We start from the raw sequence: 20,558 nt of genomic DNA on the forward strand, positions 1-20,558 counted from the left end.
TTTTTTAGCGATTCCTTAAAATTCCTTAATTGCGATTAGCAAATTGCTAATCGCAATTAAGGAATAATTTTCCCATTCATTTCTATGGGCCAGGAGGCCCATAGGAATGATTGTGCAGTAATTCTCAAATTGCGAATTCGCAATTTGCTAATCGCAATTTGAGAATTATTTCAAGGGTGCAGGGGTGTCTCACAGACACCCTGCTGCACCCCTCAAATCTACATGTGTGTGCATGTGGCACACATACATGCCCTATGGGCATGTATGAGTGTCACATGCCACCCTTACAAATGCCAATTAGGGCTTTTTTGAAAAAAATCGCAATTTACCACCAACTACAAGTTGATGGTAAAATGCGATTTTTTTGCACAAATTCGCACACCAAAAATGTGTCATACATATCATTTAAGGAATCGCAAAATTTGCGATTCCTTAAATGCTATGCAAAAGAAGGAATCGCAAATAATTGCGATTAAATAAATTGCGATTATTTCATACATGTGAAATATCGCAAATCGGCCGTTTGCGAGTCGCAAAGGCCGAAATTCTGCGAATTTCAGCCTTTGCGAGTCGCAAAAGCCTTGATACATCTGGCCCTAAGTTGTTTATTTTAAAAAGAAGGAGAGCTAGGCTTAAGGCCCGCTTAAAACGTTCTAAGGAAGATGCCCTCTGGATCCAACTGAGGGAAGCTTCTTATAATGGTCAAGCCAAGATATTCTGGTCCTTAATTGGCAAAGGTTGTGGTACCAGAGCCTGTCCTTCGCCTATTGCCATAGAGGAACAGGTGTGGGTTCATTATATCGAGAAGTTGTACAGTAACAATAATTCCCATGTTTTTAATGTTGATTCTGATAATGTTCCTCGTATACTTGACTGTCCAACGGAAAAGGAAATTGAATGTGCCATTAAGAATATGCGTTCCTCTGGTGCGATGGGTCCTGATAAAATCCCAATTTCAGTATTAAAAAACCAGAGTGAACTTTGGAGCAAAATACTCTTTCCAGTATTTAAATTTTGTTTCTCTAGCGGAACAGTCCCCCCCTCCTGGAAAGGAAGCATTATTGTCCCTTTATATAAAAAAGGGGCAAGAGATCTACCACAAAACTATCGCCAAATTGCCTTGCTTGATGCCATTGGTAAGGTCTTTGCAAAATGTGTGCTTATTTTAATGAATCAATGGGTAGTTGAACATAAAATCCTTCCCATGGAGCAAACAGGTTTCAGACAAAATCATGGAACTTTAGATAACCTGACTGCATTGCAAGTTATTAATGAAAAATATGTGAAAGTCCGTGGTGGTCAGGTATATGGCGCCTTTATTGACTTCTCCACCGCCTTTGATAAGGTAGATAGAAATTTGTTGTGGAGAAAGTTATCTAACTTAGGTATGCCCTCATCCCTTATTAAGTTAATTCGCGCCCTCTATTCTGACACTTGGTGCAGAGTTCTACTTGGAGGTGAACGTGGTGTATCTAAATTAATCCCCACTGCCAACGGGTTGAAGCAAGGTTGCCTTTTGGCTCCACTGCTATTTTCCTTATATACAGTTGACTTACCCATCACTCTTTCTGCTTGCACCGGCATTGCCCCGTCCTTGGGTGGAGTTGCAATTGCATGTCTTATGTATGCAGACGACATCCTGATTTTGGATCTCACGCCAAAGGGCCTGAACAATCGGTTGCATGCACTCTCTGATTATGCTGAAAGCCATTTCTTATCAATAAACACGGCAAAAAGCAAGGTGATTTGTTTCTCCGGTAGAAAGAAGCCTAAATGCCCTAACTATCCATGGGTTGCGGGGGGGAAAAAACTGGAATGTGTGAAATCTTATACCTTCCTAGGCAAAATTGTCACCTATAACTTAAGTGACAAACAACACATTGACACTAACTCTCGGAAGGCTATTTCGCAGGGAAAGAGTTTAGTTTCCCTGTATAAAGCCACAGGTAGAAGGCATTTTTCTATTCTTTTAGATGTTTTCAGAGCGAAAGTTCCGGCCTCCCTGTTATACGGAATTGAGTTAGTTGATCTAAAAAAGTGGAGTTTTTTAAACTCTGCGGAAGGGAAAATTTTACGTAGTTTAATTTCGGTAGGTACAGCAAATTCAACTGCCTCCTTGAGACAGGAACTGGGTTTACGTAGCAGCTGGGTTCAAGGTCTGGCAAGTATCATACGTTGGGTAGTAGCTCTATCCAAAGGTGAACCTAATACCTTAAGAGATCTTATAAAAAATGAATTATTAGGATCTTTTAATGACTTCTCACTGATTGTAAAAAACTTCAGATTTGCTGTGTTACAATTGAAATTGGACGAGGAGAATTTATTCTCATTGTCCTCTCTTCAATTAAAAACTGTTCTGAGGTCAGCATCTTGGGAATTGGGATATTGTCAGGATAGAGATCTCTGTCTAGCGAAAAAAGGTTGTACGCCTGTTGCTGAATCTTATACCCTGCGGAAAGCTCAACCGTATATGCATTGGAACATCTCCCATGGCGCCAGGCGCCTGGTATTTTTACTAAGACATAATATGCTTCCGCTGAAAGTTCTACATGCCAGCTGGTTTGGTCATTCGGCATGCTGTGATCTTTGTCAATTGTATGATCAGGACTTAGATCACGTCATGTTTGTTTGTCCTACGCTGATGTCTTGCAGGCGTAGATGGTTAAGACCAATTTGCTTACAACTTAACATATTATCTGCTTCTTCGTTTAAGGCAGCCTTGATTAACCCACCTAATGAAATGTTTGCTTTTAAACTGTACAACTTTTTTAAATGTTTTTTGGACCTGTATTAAGATGTCTTTTGTAATTGTGATGGAATAATATTTTACGTATTTCTTGTTTTGTATGTACATGTTGTTTTATGTGGACCTCATAAAGAGTTCCTTATCATAATAAAATAAACTTGAAACTTGAAACTTACTCACAAGGAGTAAAAGAATTGAAGATAGCCTAAAAAGATATGGACTATTTATACTTCTTGTGTTAGGTCTGGTGGAGCTTACTTTGAGAGGAATGCGGAGTCTGTACATATAGCGAGCATCCTTTGTTGAAAGAAAAAATTGGGCTGCAGTATTTTGAATACATCCGTTGTATTCATGTGTGTGTATATATATATATATATATATATATATATATATATATATATATATATATATATATATATATATATATATATATATATGCGTTTTATATATGTTTATGTAAAAAGTAATGTGTATATATATATACTTTTGTTGTCGTTTGTTTGAAGTGGGCCTACAAATCATACAAGCCCCAATCTAATTCTAATCCCCTTTCAATTAAAGGGTACCCCCCCAACCCCTGTCGCGCATGCCCGCAACCTGGGAGTCATTATTGACGACTCACTCAGTCTACACCAGCAAGCAGTAAAAACTTCATCCACCTGCTTCGCCATATTGAAATGGCTTAAAAAGATCTGCTGGATGTTACCTGAAAACACCAAGAAAACAGTTGTCAACGCCCTGATCACATCCAGATTAGATTATGGCAATGCTCTGTACCTGGGGGCAAATAAAGCTACTGTCCGCAGGTTACAGTCAGTACAGAATGCAGCAGCCAGACTACTCTGGAAAATTCCCATCACTACTCCAACTACCAAATACATTAGGAAACTACACTGGTTAAAAATTGAAAATCGGGTCAAATTCAAATCCCTATGTTTCATGCACAGGATTTCCACCAATACCGCCCCAAAATACCTACAAAGCCTGATGCGCCCCTACCGTCCCTCTAGATCTCTTCGGTCCTCTACGGCAAATAATTTTGAAATCCCAAAGATCAAGTTGTCACACATGGGTGGCAAGTCCTTTTCTTTTCTAGGACCCACACTTTGGAATTCAATGCCACACACATTGCGGTCTGAACCAAGCTACATCATATTCAGGAAAGCCCTAAAAACATGGCTATTCAACATCTAATTCCTGTAACCGCATTGACACTGGGATCTGTCGCGCCGGGAAACCCTTTGTTGGGTAGCTGTGCGCCATATAAATGCAAACAAATAAAAAAACAAATAAATAAACTTGTAGTTTGTCATCCTGTCTATTAATTTTTGATGTGCACTTCCTCTGCAAGTGCCCACTCCTTGATGCCCCTATTCCACAGCGCAGTCGAAGGGGCTCTCGTGCTTATCCATCCTAGAGCTCTCCTCTTGGCCAGTACTAAGACCAGCTGAAGGAACCTCCAGTGCATCTTCCCCCCTCTCAGTTGTTTAACAATGCCTAGCAAACTCACTTTGGCTATCAGTTCCTCTGCTATTGTTGTCCCTGTTTGTAGTTGCGTGACCACTGATGACCAATAGGTGTGCACCCTGGTGCAGGTCCGTGCCATTTATTTTATTTTATTTATTTATTTTATTTATGCAATTTTATATAGAGCGGACTTTACCCGAAGGTGTCAGAGCGCTTCACAATAGGAACAGAAAAGATACAAACTGAGAACATTACAGGAGCAACAGATTGCAGAGGCATACGTTACGTTACATACGGTAAAGTGATAATTGTGAGCAACCAAGAATACATGAGGTAGTAAAAATTGTGAGAAACCAAAAATACATGAGGTAGACAAGGTAATTGTGACACTTGTGAGCAAACAAAATACATGAGGTAGTAAAAATGTGGGCTACCAAAAATTCATGAGGTAGTAAAAAGTGCACAGGAGGAAAAAGTGACAAGTGTGCAGGCTACAAGAGAAAATAGAGTATAATTTGCGGTATAATACTGCAATATATGTTACACACTCAAGCACAAGAACAAACGATTACGTAGGCAAAAGTGGCACTTGTGCAAGTATCAAAGGTAAAAAACATGTGAGAGGAAGCAAACCGTGTGTTACAGGGGCAAAGTGGTGAGTGCAAGTTGCAAGAGGGTACCAAACACAAGTACATGGATAATACTGCAATAAAAGGCAAACACTCTAACCGCAAGAACACACTGGGAAGGCACTTCCATGGACATGAGAAGTAGAAATTATCAGTAGTGGGAGATCTTCCTTCAGATAAAAGAGAGTTACTTTTGGAGGTGTCTCTGGAGGAGGAGAGCTTTGAGGTCCCTTTTAAAGGCCTGGGAGGAGGCGGTGGTCCGGAGCTGAGGCGGGAATGAGTTCCAGATTCTCACTGCGTTGCCTGAAAAGGATTGGGCCATCGTTCTTTCCTTCTTGAAAGTGGGAGGTTCAAGCAGTAGATTCTCTGCATTGCGTGAAGGTCTAGAACCTCCAGAGAGTTTCAGTTTATTCGCCAGGTAGAGAGGAGAAAAGGAGTGCAGGGCTTTGTGGGTGATACAAGCGGTCTTGTAGATAGCTCTAGCCTCAAAGGGAAGCCAGCGGAGGGTAGATAACATCGGTGTGATGTGATCGCTTCTTTTGGCCCCATAAATGAAACGAGTTGCTGAGTGGAAAACAGACTTAAGTGGGGACAAGTGGGATTTGGGGAGGCCAGTAAGAAGAGAATTGCAGTAGTCGAGTCTGGAGAGGACCAGTGCTTGCACCAGGGTTATAAGGTCCCGCTCCGCGAAGAAGCGACGGATTCCCCAAAGAAGGCGCAGTTGGTATCGAGCTGATTTCGCAATGGAATTGATGTGGGGAATTAGATTAAGTTTTTTGTCTAGTATGACACCAAGGGATTTGGCGCTGTCGACAATGATGGGTTTATTGTTTAGTAGATTCATCTGATCCATCCATGATTGAACCGGGGGAGGAGAGAGTGAGGAGGAGAAGAGGAGGAATTCAGTTTTGGAGGGATTCAGAATCAGTTGATGAGTTGACATCCAGTTTTGAATGGAGTCGAGAGTGGAGCTTAGGATGGAGAGATCGTGAGTAGAGGCAATCTTGAGGTAGAGTTGAGTGTCGTCAGCATAAAGATGATAGTGAATCCCGGATTTACTTAGGAGATTTCCCAGTGGTTCTAAATAGAGATTGAACAGTGTGGGAGCAAGTATCGAGCCTTGGGGAACACCTTGACCTACCGCCACAGGAGGTGAAAGACTGTTCGCTATTTTGATCATTTGGGATCTGCCAGAAAGGAAGGATGCAAACCATTTAAGCACAGTGCCCTCCATGCCCATTCTCTGTTGAAGAATATTGAGGAGGGTATTGTGATTGACAGTGTCAAAGGCTGCGGAAAGGTCAAGGAGAATTAGCAGACAGGACCCCCCTGAATCGAGTATCCTCAACGCGTCATCAACCACTTGCATATGCAGGAAGAAAGAGCGTCTCCCCCACATTTCAGGAAATTGGGGAGACGATGTGGCCTAACTTCTAGAGAGGTCGACCTTGGAGCTGGGGAACTGGGTTCGAGTCTTGGCAGGGAAGCTCAACATCCTGTGATTCTGGGCAAATCACTTAGGGGCAGATTTACAAGCCCCTTGCTCCCATTTTACTCCGCCTTTGCGTCACTTTTGTGATGCAGCGGCGGCGCAAAAGAAGCTCCATGGTGTGGGGTACTTACAACGTGACGCATCTAGGAGATGCGTCACATTGTAAAGCCCTGCGCCAGAAGAAGGCGTTCCTGCGCAGGGGGCGTTCCGGGGCAGGAACGCCTCCTAAAAGTGCCTGAGTGAAATCTACAAGATTTCACTCAGTCACTTTGGGGCCCATGCTGCGTCAAAACCCTGCACCTGCTTGAAGCAGGGGTAAGGATTGGCGCAGCATTAACAAGATAGGGCCCCCAGAGCCTTGCTGGAGCTGCGTCACGCTTGCGACGCAACTCCAGTAATGCGCCGCTTATACGGCACAGATGCATCACGCATCTGTGCCGTTTTTGCCCATTGGTGCGCCGCATTGTAAATGAGGCGCATCAATGGTGGCGGAGGCATGGCACACAATAAGTGGTGCATCCCTTCTGATATGCAATGATGCGCCACTTATTGTAAATCTGCCCCTCAATCTCCCTGTGCCTAACAAAAAAATGAAAGTGTCCCCTGTGTCTCAAGTGGTGCTCATGTGAAGCGCTCTGATACTTTCGGGTCTAGTCTGCGCTATATAAAACTCTCCAACAAAAACAATCTGTGCACCTGTCTCTATACATCCTACTGAGTTTAACTGGTGTTAAGTACTTGCAGTGAACATACTTAAAATGTGCCAGCTTAAACCTAGCACTCCATGAGCACTCCATGAGCCCAGTTTCACTAACTTGCAGGTCATGCTTCATTTTGTCAATCAGGGGCACTGTCAATTCCTCCTCCCCGTTGGCCGACTCGCTGTGGCTCAGTTCTGACCCTATCTGTTTTGAGTGCTCCATGGAGAAATGTCACCATGTGTCTCGCCATCCCGGTCGTCAACATCATTTGTAGGGTTTCCGCCTGCTTGTGTGTGTTAGGGAAATCTGCTAGCTAACTTAGCGTACTGCAGAAAATGTCCGTCCTCCACTGCAAAGGCCTCCCTTGCCTCCACGAAGGTAAGGAACTTCTCTCCCGGGAAGAGGTCACCCAATGTCTCACAACCTCCTTCCCTTTAGAGTACCACCGACATATCTGCACTAAAAAGGCTAAAAGGCAGCAATGTCCAAACGATGAGGTCCCTAGCAAAGGGTGGGCTCTTCAAGACCCTGGAGACCACCCTTTACCCCACCTCTGTGACCTGTCATATTACATATGGGATATCCCTCGGTGTCCTTGACTCTTGCATAAGCAGCACCAGTAACGAGTGTTTGCCATAGGTGTCCAGCAGTAGTTTCCTCTCCCAGTTGTACTCTTACACTGCCCAGTGTGTTGCCTGTTGTAGTTTAGAGTCATAAAAGAGTTCCAGGTCTGGGAGATCCATGCCTCCATCTAGGGGGTCCATTGTATGGGAGAGGTAGGCCATGGAGTAGTGAAAAATGAATTTAAAGAGTTTTCAACTGCCAGGACATGTAAAACTTAAAAGTATATGTCCTACTTTTTAAATACATTGCCCCCTGCCCTCTGGGCTGTGCAGGGCCTACTATAAAGGTGATATATTTATTAAAAAGGAAGGTTTGGGCCTAACAAGAGGTTTATTTTGCAAGCCTGAAATGGCAGTTTCAACTGCACAGACAGGCTCTGCAATGGCAGGCCTGAGACAGGTGTAAAGGGCTGCTTAAGTTGGTGGCACAGTCAGTGCTGCAGGCCCACTAATAGCATTTAATTAACAGGCACTGTGTACATATAGAACCTCTTTACTAGGGACTTATAAGTAAATTAAATATGCCAATTGGAGAGAAACCAATATTATTAAGTTCAGAGGAGTGATACATGCACTTTAACAATGGTAACGTGGTCAGAGTCCGAAGACCAGCAAAAACGAGTTCAGAAAAAAATAGAGGAGGAAGGTAAAAAGTTGGGGGAAAGATCAACCTAAGGCTGTCAGGTCGAACAATTGCTCTCTCTTCCTTGCTTTTTAACAGGCAACTTGTATGAATACTTGCTGTCTGTCACAGTCACCCGACACCCCCAGGTACCACCAGGGACCTTTGGAAGCTTTGACTACAATCACATTCAAATAGGTTCTGCGTTTTTCCTGGGTGAATGCTCCAAAACATCCTACCCAAAAATATGGACCTGTCTGGCTGCTCCTACTCCACAGAAGCCCCAAGAGCGATCCCTGCAAATCACAATGGTGATCACTAAGGAGGATTTTCTTAACAGCTTAGTGACCCTGCATACAGAGATCGAAGAATATTTAAAACATGAGCTTGATAAAGGGCTCCAAATGCTGCAGTATGATCTGGTTCCTAAACTAAAAATGATGAGAATGGATCTTGAGTCACAGGGAACACGAACAGTAGACCCTAAAACCAAGATGAAGACCCAGGAGATATCCACCCAAGATACGGCACAGGAGCTCGTGAGGGCGCAGTCTCATTGGTGCTCAGCCTAGACAGGAGCAAAAAAATAGAAAACGGTTCTCAACTTGAGAGCATCAGGGGCCTTTAGGAAGGAGCAAAGGCTCAGACCTGGAAACATTTCTTACAGGTGTGTTTGCATCCTTCCTTGGTGAAAACAGAGATCCTCCTAAGCTTGACAGAGTACACAGGGTAGGCTCTCTCAGACCACCCTTTGGCAAACGACCCAGAGACAGTTTAACTAAACTACATCCCTTCACAGTATATGAACATAATGAAGGCTGCCCAGAACAGGGGTGACATCACTTTCGATGAATACATGTGCCAGCTCTATCATGATATATCGGCAGGGTCTCTGCAGAGACGACAGCTATTCCGCCCCATCGCAGCATGGTCAGAGATGACATTAAATATAAATAAATGGACCTACGACTTCGGCATTCACTTAAAAAAAGACAATAATACCATTTCACGAGCTGAGAGGAGGCTGCAGAGTTGGTGGGTCTGGAATTCGCCACCAGGTCAACTCAGGCTGTGAAGCTCCTGACCTCCCAGCCAATTTTGACTGTGATGCCACTGACCCCCAGCCAATTAGTTCGCCTAGAGGTGGCATTGAGTATCAATAGAATAAAACAACAGCCCTGAGACACCAAGAGAAGAGGCAGAAAGACAGAATGAAAAACTGACCAACCTGTGCAGGGCTAGAAATTGATGTGGGATACTAAAGACAGATGTAAAGTAGCCTTCTTGAATATTGCTATTATCACTGCAAGGACAAGGGCATGTGCATGACAGATTTGGCGTCCCTCAACATTGTCTCTGATGCCGATGGTATCTTTTGTGAGGGTGGAGGCAATTCCCCTTCCTCTCCCTCTCCTCTGTTCTTCGCAGTCAAATAACTGACTCTGAGGTAAGAAGCCCAATATATCGACTGCTAGAATCCCAGTTATTTCCGTGAGGATTTGAAGAGTTTGTGGCATGGGAGGGTGGGGTGCTCAGCGACTCGCCACTCTCCAGCCTGGTTTGGTGGAGCCTTCTCGCTGACTGCGGCAAGGCTCTGGAATTCCCTCCCAGAAAAGCTCTCTGGTCAACCCTCTCACTCCATCTTTCGCAGGAGCTTAAAAACCTGGCTTTTCTTACATAATTCAGTATGAGCGTGTTGTCTACTCTGCTGCCTCCTTTCAGCTGCATTAGCGCCTTGACGCCCTTGGGCTTAGTTTGCGCTGTATAAGTCCAATACTTACTTACTTACTTACTGTTACAATGCGTGAGGTGCGACTTGCACTCCTTTACCTCATTATGAGACCCAGGGAGTTTTCTTTTCGCCCTTTGACTCATAGGAAAACTATTTGCTACCAGAGTTCGAAGAATGATGATTGGTCGTTCTTGCATTTATGGTCAGTTATTGCTACTTCCTTCTGCTGCTTGTTACACCCATTTGGACACCACAGAATACCTTCCACAATAGGGCATTGTTGCCTGCCTTAGAGTGGAAGCACCTTGTGCCATCCGCCACATCTCAAGGTTTATCATGCGGTACGGACTCCATCGCTAAATCCAATACATTCATAAATTGATTATACAATAATTGGATCATATAACGTTAAATCCTTAAAATGCCCCCATTAAACGGATGTCAATATGGAAGTCTCTCCTATGAGCCCCTCCAGAAATAATTTGCTTTCAGGAGACACATCTGATGAGACACGATGAACACAGATTGAAACTTTGACATTACCCTAGGGCGATTTACCCCTCGTCCACCTCAAAACAGAATGGCATGAACATTTTTCTTTCATAGGGAGACCCACTTCTAGGTAGATGAAAGGATCAGGGATAAAGAGTAACATATCCTCATGCAAGGGAGGTGGGAGAACACTCTCGTAACCATTACCACAGTTTATGCACAAAATAGGGGTCAAGACACTTTTACGATACGGGATGGATAATCTATGGTTCTAAGTTTAGCGGTAAGAGCACCAGCTTGGAATGTGTAGTCCTGAATTGTACTACAATTTCTATGAATGCACACAAATTGACAGTATGTTACATTTTCCCTCATGGAACAAGGATGGAAGCCTACCTAAGAGAATAGCTATGCTGTCAGAAAATTCGAGGTGCTAGATTGTGCCTAACCTGAGGGACAACTTTGCCAACTGGAGCCTGAGTATCTGTCATATTTGTACCAGAAGGTAGGAACTGGGTTCACCAGGTCCCCGAGAGGTAGCTTGGCCCGAGCAGGTAGGCACCCAAAGCTTAGGTGTTAGTTGACTGCACAGCACACGCATCCACTGAGACAACAAATGTATGCAAAGACTGAGACCACACCAGTATGTTTGATTCAAATAAATAAGTTTTATCTAAGAGCAAGATCAGGGCAATCAAAAACCAAAGTAGTGATGACTCAATAACCTTTTCTTAAAAGCACATATTCTGCATTGCTAAGCCATAAATACATAAGTAGATAAATATTAAATAGTAAAAAACTGTAGGCCTGGCATCAGCCTTGCTCCCAGTCAGCACCTGCAAGGAATTCCTTATAGAGACATTCAAAGAACATTTCTTTTCTGAGCAATAATCACTTCATCACAGGAGCAACCTAGGTGATAGCTGTGGGCATTCATGAAACATTGTAGTAGGCCAGAATAACCATTTCAGTAGGTGAGCAGACCATGCATTAGGCAGGAATAACCATCGCATCAGGCATGAGTAAACCACCTATCCGGCCTAAAAGGGGCAGATCATATATCCAGAATGGACCACTCATAAAGCCACAGGGTCCGGTGTTCAACTTTACCCCAGGCAGGGGTTAACTTAACTAGCCCCGGATCCAGGGGCCTACCAGAGTCTTGGCCCAGTTCAGGGGGCTCTCTTTGAGCTAACAAGGGCCAACGGGGCCCAACAACAATGTGCCCCAGGTGAAGGGCGAACTCGGGGCCTCCTTTGGCTTGACGCCCGCCTCCCCAGTGGTTACCTGGTCTCTTCGGCTCCTACAGGAGCCCTTACGTTGGTTCTGGCAGGAAGGGAGGGCCCCCTGCCCTCCGGTGGGCCTTCCGGTGGTTTCCAGGCCCTCTGGGGGCCTGAGCTGGCAGGTGGGGGCTCTCGGGCTCCTCCGGAGCGTTTGCGCCGGCTCCTCTCCCGGGCCTCCAGAGGCTTCCTCGGGCCCAGGACCAATCAGGCGGCGGCAGGGAGGAGGTGCGCCCGCAGTTGCCAATAGCAGAGCGGCCTGCGGGGGTGCGTCATCAGCGTCCAATAGAAGCGCGGCGGGGACGGAGTCTCTTCCGAGGCGCCATCACGTGAGGCAGGTCGGCAGAAGCTTCAGGCCTAGCGAGGCCTGACTGAAATACGCAGCGGCCTTCCTCAAGCTCCGGAGGCCGCCGCAGGATCCCTCCACAATTGTGCTGGGCCGGGTGATCGGCAGCAAGCGCTCCAGCCACAGCGCTCGGGGGGAAAGAGGCGGCTCTTCAAAGAACCCTCAGGGGAGCCCGGGCTGCAGCGGTTAGTCAGGGGATGCCGCGCGACAGAGTCACAGGGCTGAGGAGGCACAGCACCGGGGCACAGGGCAGCACAGCGCTTGAATGACAGTAGCGCTTCAGGGATCACCTCGCTCGGGGGGGAAGCAGGCAAGTCCCACGCAGCCCAGTGCTTTTCTGGCACAGCAATTCTTGAACAGTCTAGCGCTTGGAGGCAGATCACAGCGCTTTCAAAGGGGCACAGTAGAGGGGCGCTGCGTAGGCAGGGCAATCCGCACCACATGGGAGATGATGTAGAACAGCAAAGGGGGTTAGGCAGGTCAGCGCAGGCCCAGATGAGGGGCGCAGAAGGGACACAGTCCAGTACCTGTTTGATCCCCAGTGGTCCTGGCAGTTGGATTTGTTCTTGGCGCTTGGTGGTTCCTGCGCCCTTCATAGGTTACAGTCCCTTGGTTTCTTGAGGAGGGGTTAAGTTGAAGGCTTTCCTCAGCAGGTCACTTCAGGTGGTCCCTGGGTTCCCCTGCCGCCGGGCAAGATCAGTGGGCTAGTTCAGTGTTCCTTACTCAGCTTGGTGGGCAGCGCCTAAACCCTGTCACCCCCAGTGGTATAGGTTCCTGACTGGGCCCTACCACCTACGTCTCCTGCGTAGGGTCCCCCAGGTCAGTGATGCCCCAACTGACTAGAAAGTTTCCCTCCCTTTTCTTTTATAGTGGCAGGTGGCAGTTGGTGACCACTCCCCTATTCCGGAAGGTTCCAGGAGCTTCCCTAGTCTAGCTATGGGCAGGCAAGGCAGGCTGGTATTGCTACAATGTTTAGGGGTTCCAGCCAGCTCCTGGTAACTAGCGTGCGCCTGAAAAGACCACGCTGCACTAGCAGGGGTCAGTGGCAGCCATGTTGGGGGGAGAGAGCACCTGCACCTTAGCATTGATTAGCAATGGGAAGGTGCCCAGAGACCTAAGGCCAACAAAAAGAAGGTGGGAAAAATGAATCAAGGGCGAAAAAAAACAGGGAAAGACCACCCTAGGGCTGACAGGTCTAACACAGAATGATAGTTGTTCTTTTATAACTGGAGACCCTTGGGCTTCGTTTAGAGGTAGGAAGTAATGGTACATCTGCCAGAAAATGGCAGATGTACAGTTTGCTGGCCTTTCAGTCACCCTGCCTCATTCAGATGCAGGAAAAGTGTTGTGTTATCGATGGCAGTACCGCACCTGGGCCGGGCCTCAGAAACACCTTTATTAGTGCATGACCACCTGCTGTCATGGTGTCGGAAGGCACACCCAATTAAGGGTGCCCTTTTCCTCCTAAATAGGGCTTCTCCAACATTTTTATTGCAGCAGGTCCTTTACATGGAAAACCAAAGTGATTCTCTTAAAGAGTTTGGTTCCTAAATATAAACCCACCCAATGGCAACCCTCCTGACAAGCACTTTTTTCCTGTTGTCAGACATGCTGCAGCATGTCAGCAGGAGTGCTTTCAGCAAACAAAATCCCATTTACACTGTGGAAAAGACTAAATACAATGAGGGACCCGTGCTGCCGGTGGGGTGCGGTCTGTAAGAACCGCCTTGCCTGAGAGACAGCTATATTGCCTGATGCTTGCAGCTGAAAGATAGATTTGCTGTAAGAGGTCTGAGCCTTTAGGGTCTCTGAAACTTAAAGAATACCTTGCCTATCTGAGGCTGAGCTTGTAGGTTCTCTGCAACCTAAAGAATAGCTCTGCTGTCATAGGACTCAGCCTGCTAGATATATGCAACACAAGGATAGTTCTATTGTCAAAGGTGTGAGGCTGTAATATCTCTGTGACATGGAGGACCACTTTATTTATCAATTAGGTATGTCTGTGATACATGTGTACCCTAGGGGATGACTTTGCTCCCTGAAGCTTGGGCTTTAGTAACATTTCAATATGGGTTAGGTCTAGTGCTTGAAACCTGAATGTGTGTAATCAGTTTAACCTATAAGACATTTTACATGTTAGAGATTACTGCTCAAGTTAGAGGCTGTGTATGATATCTTTTCTGCCCGATGCCTGACTCACAATTCATATCTATGCATCAGGCATGTATATGACATATATACAGATCACATACAATGTTCAATTTCAATTTCAAAAGTGCTTTATTCGAGTATTACTCATAAAAGCAGACATACAAACATATAATAAAAAGCAATTAAATTTACAAAGTCATTTAGACACAAGCACATGGCACAATTTTAAAAACTATAACTCATCATAGACACAGGTGCAAAGTTCATTACTATTAAAAATACCAAAAAATAATGATCACAAAGGCAATAAAAATCCTTAAAGTTTCATACCATTAAGATTTCATACCGATGATACATTAAATAAGCATTTACAGAGAATAGACACTAGTCTAGCAGTCTCTGATCAGCTAAATAGACATTTACAGAGAATAAACATTAGTCTAGCAGTCTCTGAACTATTAATAAACTATTACAGAGAGTAGACAAGTGTCTAGCAGTCTCTGAACAACTAGGCAGTGAGTAGTTAACCTACCAACAATCTCTGCCTTATAACCCACGCCCACCCCAAGTACTTTGCGGTGGCAATTATGATCCAATTTACAGAAGTAGATCTTACAATACGCAGCGCTACCATGCTACTTTTTGTGCCTAAGTTCCTGCACATAGGAGCCAACCAAGCTCGCCTTGGTGCTGAATATACTGGGCAGGAAAACAAGAAGTGACCAAGAGTTTCATTTCCTACCCCACAGACTGGACAAATTGCTACACCCCCTGATTTCCACTTAGATGTTAAATTACGGAGGGGGAGGGAACCAACCCTCAATTGAAAGAGCAGTTTTCTGTCCATGGGGTTCGATATGTAGTCCCAGTACATTTCATAAATAGGGTACATCTTAATTTCTAGGAAACTGGTGGTCATAGACCCACTGTTAGTACTGAGCATACTCCTATTGGCAACATATTCCCAAAAAATGTTTTTTAAAGTAGACTTAGTGGGAAATGAAGCCCCAGCTGGATCGGTCCATAAAGCATTTAGTCCTAATTCGAACAATGCAATCTTTAATGTTTTAAACCATCTGATTTTATTATAACGATCAGCTTTAATAACATCTATGTACCCGTCCGCGTAGTGGGAGAGCTCTGGCGTGGTCCAGAGCCTACGCCAGTATAAAATCGGGCGTAGTTTGGCCATTTCCGAAATTTCTCTCCTACCTAGCTCATAACGCAGGGGCAATAGCGGACTGCTCTGTGGGGTACCTGTCAGTGACCTTAAGAATTTATTTTCTGATGTTTGGAGTTCCTGGAGATTTTCATGCCCCCATAACTCCGCACCGTACAAAGCAGACCCAATTGCTTTTGCCTCATATATTATCAAAGGTGGTTTGATGGGTTTAGTCAGCGATTTCCTGTGTTCCTTGATAATAGTGCCAGCTAGTTGCTTGTGCCTTAATATAGCAATATTAAGATGTTGCTGCCACTTATTGTCATTTGAGATAAGGATTCCCAGGTAAGTAAAAGATTTTACGACCTCCAGAATGCGACCACTCATGGAAATTTTTGATTTAAAATTTCTATGTGGATTAAAAACCATGAGTTTTGTTTTGGACGCGTTCACCTCCAAACCGTGATCTACACAGAACTCGTCAAATATTGCCAATGCTTTTTGCAGACCACTTGGGGTTTTGGATAAAATTAAGGTATCATCGGCGAACATTAAAATGGGAACTTTTTCACCTGCAAGAAAGGGAGCGTCCACTGCCCAAGATTGCATGCGGGAAACAATACCATTAATAAAAAGGGTGAACAAAGTAGGGGCCATTGAGCACCCTTGCCGAACCCCGCGTTCAACGGGGAATTCGGCGGTGTCGTTTCCATACCCACCCCATCGAATTTTGGCACAGTTGCCCTCATGTAATCGTATGATTAAAGTCAACAAGTCCCCAGGGACCCCTAGAGTCTCAAGCACTTCCCACAGTTTTGCCCTTGGTACCAGGTCGAAGGCAGCCCGCAGATCAACAAATGCTGCATACAGACTGCCTCCGCCTAGCACCACGGTCCTCCACTGGATCAGTTGGAAACGAAAGACTTGATCCACAGTGCTGGTTGCCCTGCAAAATCCAGCCTGGAAGGGAGATAGAATATTGTTATCATCGGCCCAATCGAGCAACCTATTAACGATTACTCGCCCCACTATTTTTTGAATAGTATCTATTAAACTAATAGGGCGGTAATTACAGGGCTGAGCGCGATCTCCTTTTTTATATACCGGGATGATTACAGCACCCCGCCAGGTTACTGGGATATCTGCACCTCTGGTGATATAGCTTATTAGCAGATGGATGTATTTGCACCATCTTACAGTATCATTTAAAAAAACATCTGATGGAACCCCGTCAATGCCAGGGGTGCGACCACTTTGAACAGTTTTAAGGGCAGTCAGTATTTCACTCTGCGTGAAAATGTCATCTTCTGCCAGTGAAAAAGGCAAGCATCTACTGACTACAGACTGATCTCTGGAAGCGTACTGTTCACTAAAGAATTTAACCCAGGCGTCCTGGGGGACATTGTTAGTACAAGCCTCTTCAAGCCTATCATGACCCCATTTGACTATATGCCAGAATAACCTAGAATGACTTTGGTCGCTTGCACTTTTTAGCTTGTTCCAGTGGGCTTCATCCCAATCTTTTTTCGCTTTAGCTATGCAATGTTTGTATTGATTCCTGGCTGATCTAATAACCTCCAGGTTTTTATTCTTAATTGCATCACCCAAGGAGGTTCTTGCCACCTTACAGTCGTGATTGTACCATTTAGCAGCTCTATAGGCACAGATCCTCTTTTTATTTACCGGTTTTAAGAAGTGGCATTTGATTTCGTTAAAGAGATCTTCATGGACCTTGGTAATATTATTTTGACTAGGAGAATGCCCAGCCTCTCCCTCAAGGGCCATTATAGCCTTATCAGTTGCCATACTTATTTTTTCTAAAACCAGCGGATCTGTTCTAACGCTTGTCCACCTCAACCTGCGTAAGTCATTAGTTGGTACAATCAACGGGGGTATGGATTCAACACAATTACTAGGAGCAATAACATCAGACAGCCACCATTTGTGGAGAACACATAGAGGATTGTGATCACTCTCGAGCCTTTCCAAAACAACCATATCAGTAACAGATGACCATAGGGACATACTACATATGACATAGTCAATGCGGCTCTTATTTCTCCCATTGTTAAAAGTCATGGCTGGTACTCTGTCTGACTTAGTTCGACCATTCAAAGCCCTTAACCCTTGTTCAAGACACATAGCATTTAAACCTAGAATATCCTCGGTCCAGCGAGTTATTGGGGTTGTATCAAGTGCGGGGATGTCCCAAATCTTATCTTCCTCCGCACCTAAGAAAGCCTCACCAGTGTCTAGTGGTTCAAAAGTGCGGTTTAGGTCGCCTGCTATTATAATGTTATTCCCAGAAGAGTAAATGTCTAGGAAATTATACAGAGACAAGAGGACCTCTGATTTTCCTGCACTTCCACCTCTAGCATATATATTATAAATGTCAATGGAGGTGGATAAGTCCCTCGTAAGTCTAATGAGCTGAATGTCTTTTTGGTGGAGCTCCAGATTTTTCACTACGATCTTTAGGGACTGGCGGACCCATATGGTGAGTCCCCCCCATCGGGCGTCCTTTGGGGCCCTTAGTGGCCGGAACATAAAAATTCAAATACCCCAGTGCAAAAGCGGGATCACAGGCCCAAGTCTCTTGAAAAATACAGACGTCGTACTGGCTGACAAACCCAAACCATTCTCCGCAATCCATTTTGGAACAAAGCCCAGCAACATTCCAAGACAATAGGTTCCCGGTGGCATTTACCATAATTAGTTTAGAACTGTGAACAGACCCATTCAACATTGCATCGTCATTAACATTATCATTTATATTTGCAGTAAATAGTCCTACAGTGGCATCAAGGTTGCATGTCTCGTTTTGTGTACCTGTAGAACGACTGTGCTCCCCTATTACACGTGCAGCCGAAGGAATTTGCAACAGAGGCATGGTGTTGAATGGTTGTCAGTCACAAGCATCTAGGTTGGAGAGGGCAGAAAATCTGTTTTCCAGACCTAGACCCCACTCAGTGAGGCCGAAATTCTTACTGCCCCTTTTGGTTACAACGTTCCATTTTGTTCTTAAGGTGCTTGAATTGGGGCCTCTACCTTTCCGGGGATAGAAAAAGTCTAAAGTCAATGGAACAATAGAAGTAGATCTTCTCTGTGGAGGGAAGATATTAGGCAAGATGTTTGGCAAAACCTCGGGGTCAGAAAAATTGAGCACGGCGCAATCTCCCTTGAACTTTTTTACCCTGTTCCCAATCCACTCAACCCTTCTAGCATTTACCAGTTCTTCGGATAATTGCTGCTTGCCCCAAGGAGATATGGCCATATTGTTAGTTAGCCATGATAGGGATTTATTTAGAAGTGATGATGTTGATTCAACTTTGCCAGAAGCTAGTGGGGGTACATTTGCGAGTACAAGAACTAGTGGCGAGGCTTCCACTACAAGTTCGAACGACCCTTTCAAAGTATTAGGTTCACCATTAAGAGGAGCATAGGGTACAACACCAGAGGTGCTATCAGGTGGATTTATCAGTGAAGCCATTGGAAGGTTTGACACAACAGCAGGAGTCAATCCGTTGGATTTGCAGGATTGAATTTCACTCACCAATGGCTGAACACTAGACGTGATGACTTCTGGGAGTTTACCCACCTCCCCCAGGGTTTTTCCAAGTAAACCTTCCAGTTTGCTTACCTCGGCAGATAATTTATCTATTTTGCTTATCAGAGGTTTGACTATCCCTTTGATTTTTGTGTCCATCAAGCTACAGAATTTCTGAAATTGGGCGTTAGAGAGGGTCAGATAAGTTTCCCCAGTCAAATCATCCTCCTCTTCATCAAGTGTTTTCCTTGGTGGCGTTGCAACTTTATTTTTAGCTAACCTTAATCCCCCCCGTTTTTGTATGGCTTTTCTTTTGCCCCCTGTAACCCTCGGGGCAGGAATAGGGACAGCAGTGGGGATGGTGGACTCAGTATTTGTAGGGGTCACAGTCACTACTTCATTGTCACTATTTTCTTCAGTACTAGCTACTATGCCACTGGGATGGATGGTAATTGTGTCCTGGAGAGAATCATGTGCCGCACCAGAGAGGCTGCTATTTAGTAGAGCAAATGAGTACTCTGTCTCTTTGTCTGCCAGTGGATATTGTGTAGGTGAATCTAGTCCCAAAGAAGACCTTCTGTCACTATTTATTTTCGCCACAACTTGGACAAGATAGTTCTCCATGGTGTTTGTAACTGGGGTTAACTTTTTTCCAGGCATTTGTACAGATGGATTGTGAACTTGGTGCAAGATGTTGGCTCACAAGAAACTAAAAGATGTTTGTTTACCTGGTGTTCGGTGGTCCAGGAACACTGTGTCCAATAGTGGGCTTAAGAAATGTGGAGCAGAGTCCCTGGCCCAACCCAACCTTGTCCAACCTCGGACGCCCTCAGACGGCCCGCCCTTTGCCCGGGCTTCGCCCGGTGTCCCGCTCGCGTCCCGCGAGACGGGGGTGACTGCAAATTTAAGCGCCTCCTGGCGCGCGACTGACGCGGCTAACGCCGCAAAGGATGCTGGGAACAGTAGTTTTTACACCCTGCACCGCGCTCCACACAGCGGCCCGACCCCAGGGTGAAAAAAGGAGTCCGGCGGCGGGAGGCGGGTGGTCTGTATCACAGGTAGCAAGATTTCCAGATGGCCTTAGAATCGCCACAGTTTCATCAGCAACAGCGCTCCTCAGCAAGATAGGCTCCCCCCCTCGACCGGGGTGACTGCAAATTTAAGCGCCTCCTGGCACGCGACTGACGCGGCTAACGCCGCAAAGGATGCAGGGAACAGTAGTTTTTACACCCTGCACCGCGCTCCACACAGCAGCCCGACCCCAGGGTGAAAAAAGGAGTCCGGCGGCGGGAGGCGGGTGGTCTGTATCACAGGTAGCAAGATTTCCAGATGGCTTTAGAATCGCCACAGGTTCATCAGCAACAGCGCTCCTCAGCAAGATAGGCTCCCCCCTCGACCGGGGTGACTGCAAATTTAAGCGCCTCCTGGCGCGCGACTGACGCGGCTAACGCCGCAAAGGATGCTGGGAACAGTAGTTTTTACACCCTGCACCGCGCTCCACACAGCGGCCCGACCCCAGGGTGAAAAAAGGAGTCCGGCGGCGGGAGGCGGGTGGTCTGTATCACAGG

Source organism: Lissotriton vulgaris, chromosome 5 (assembly GCF_964263255.1).
Source record: "Lissotriton vulgaris chromosome 5, aLisVul1.2, whole genome shotgun sequence".
NCBI classification, from domain to species: domain Eukaryota; kingdom Metazoa; phylum Chordata; class Amphibia; order Caudata; family Salamandridae; genus Lissotriton; species Lissotriton vulgaris.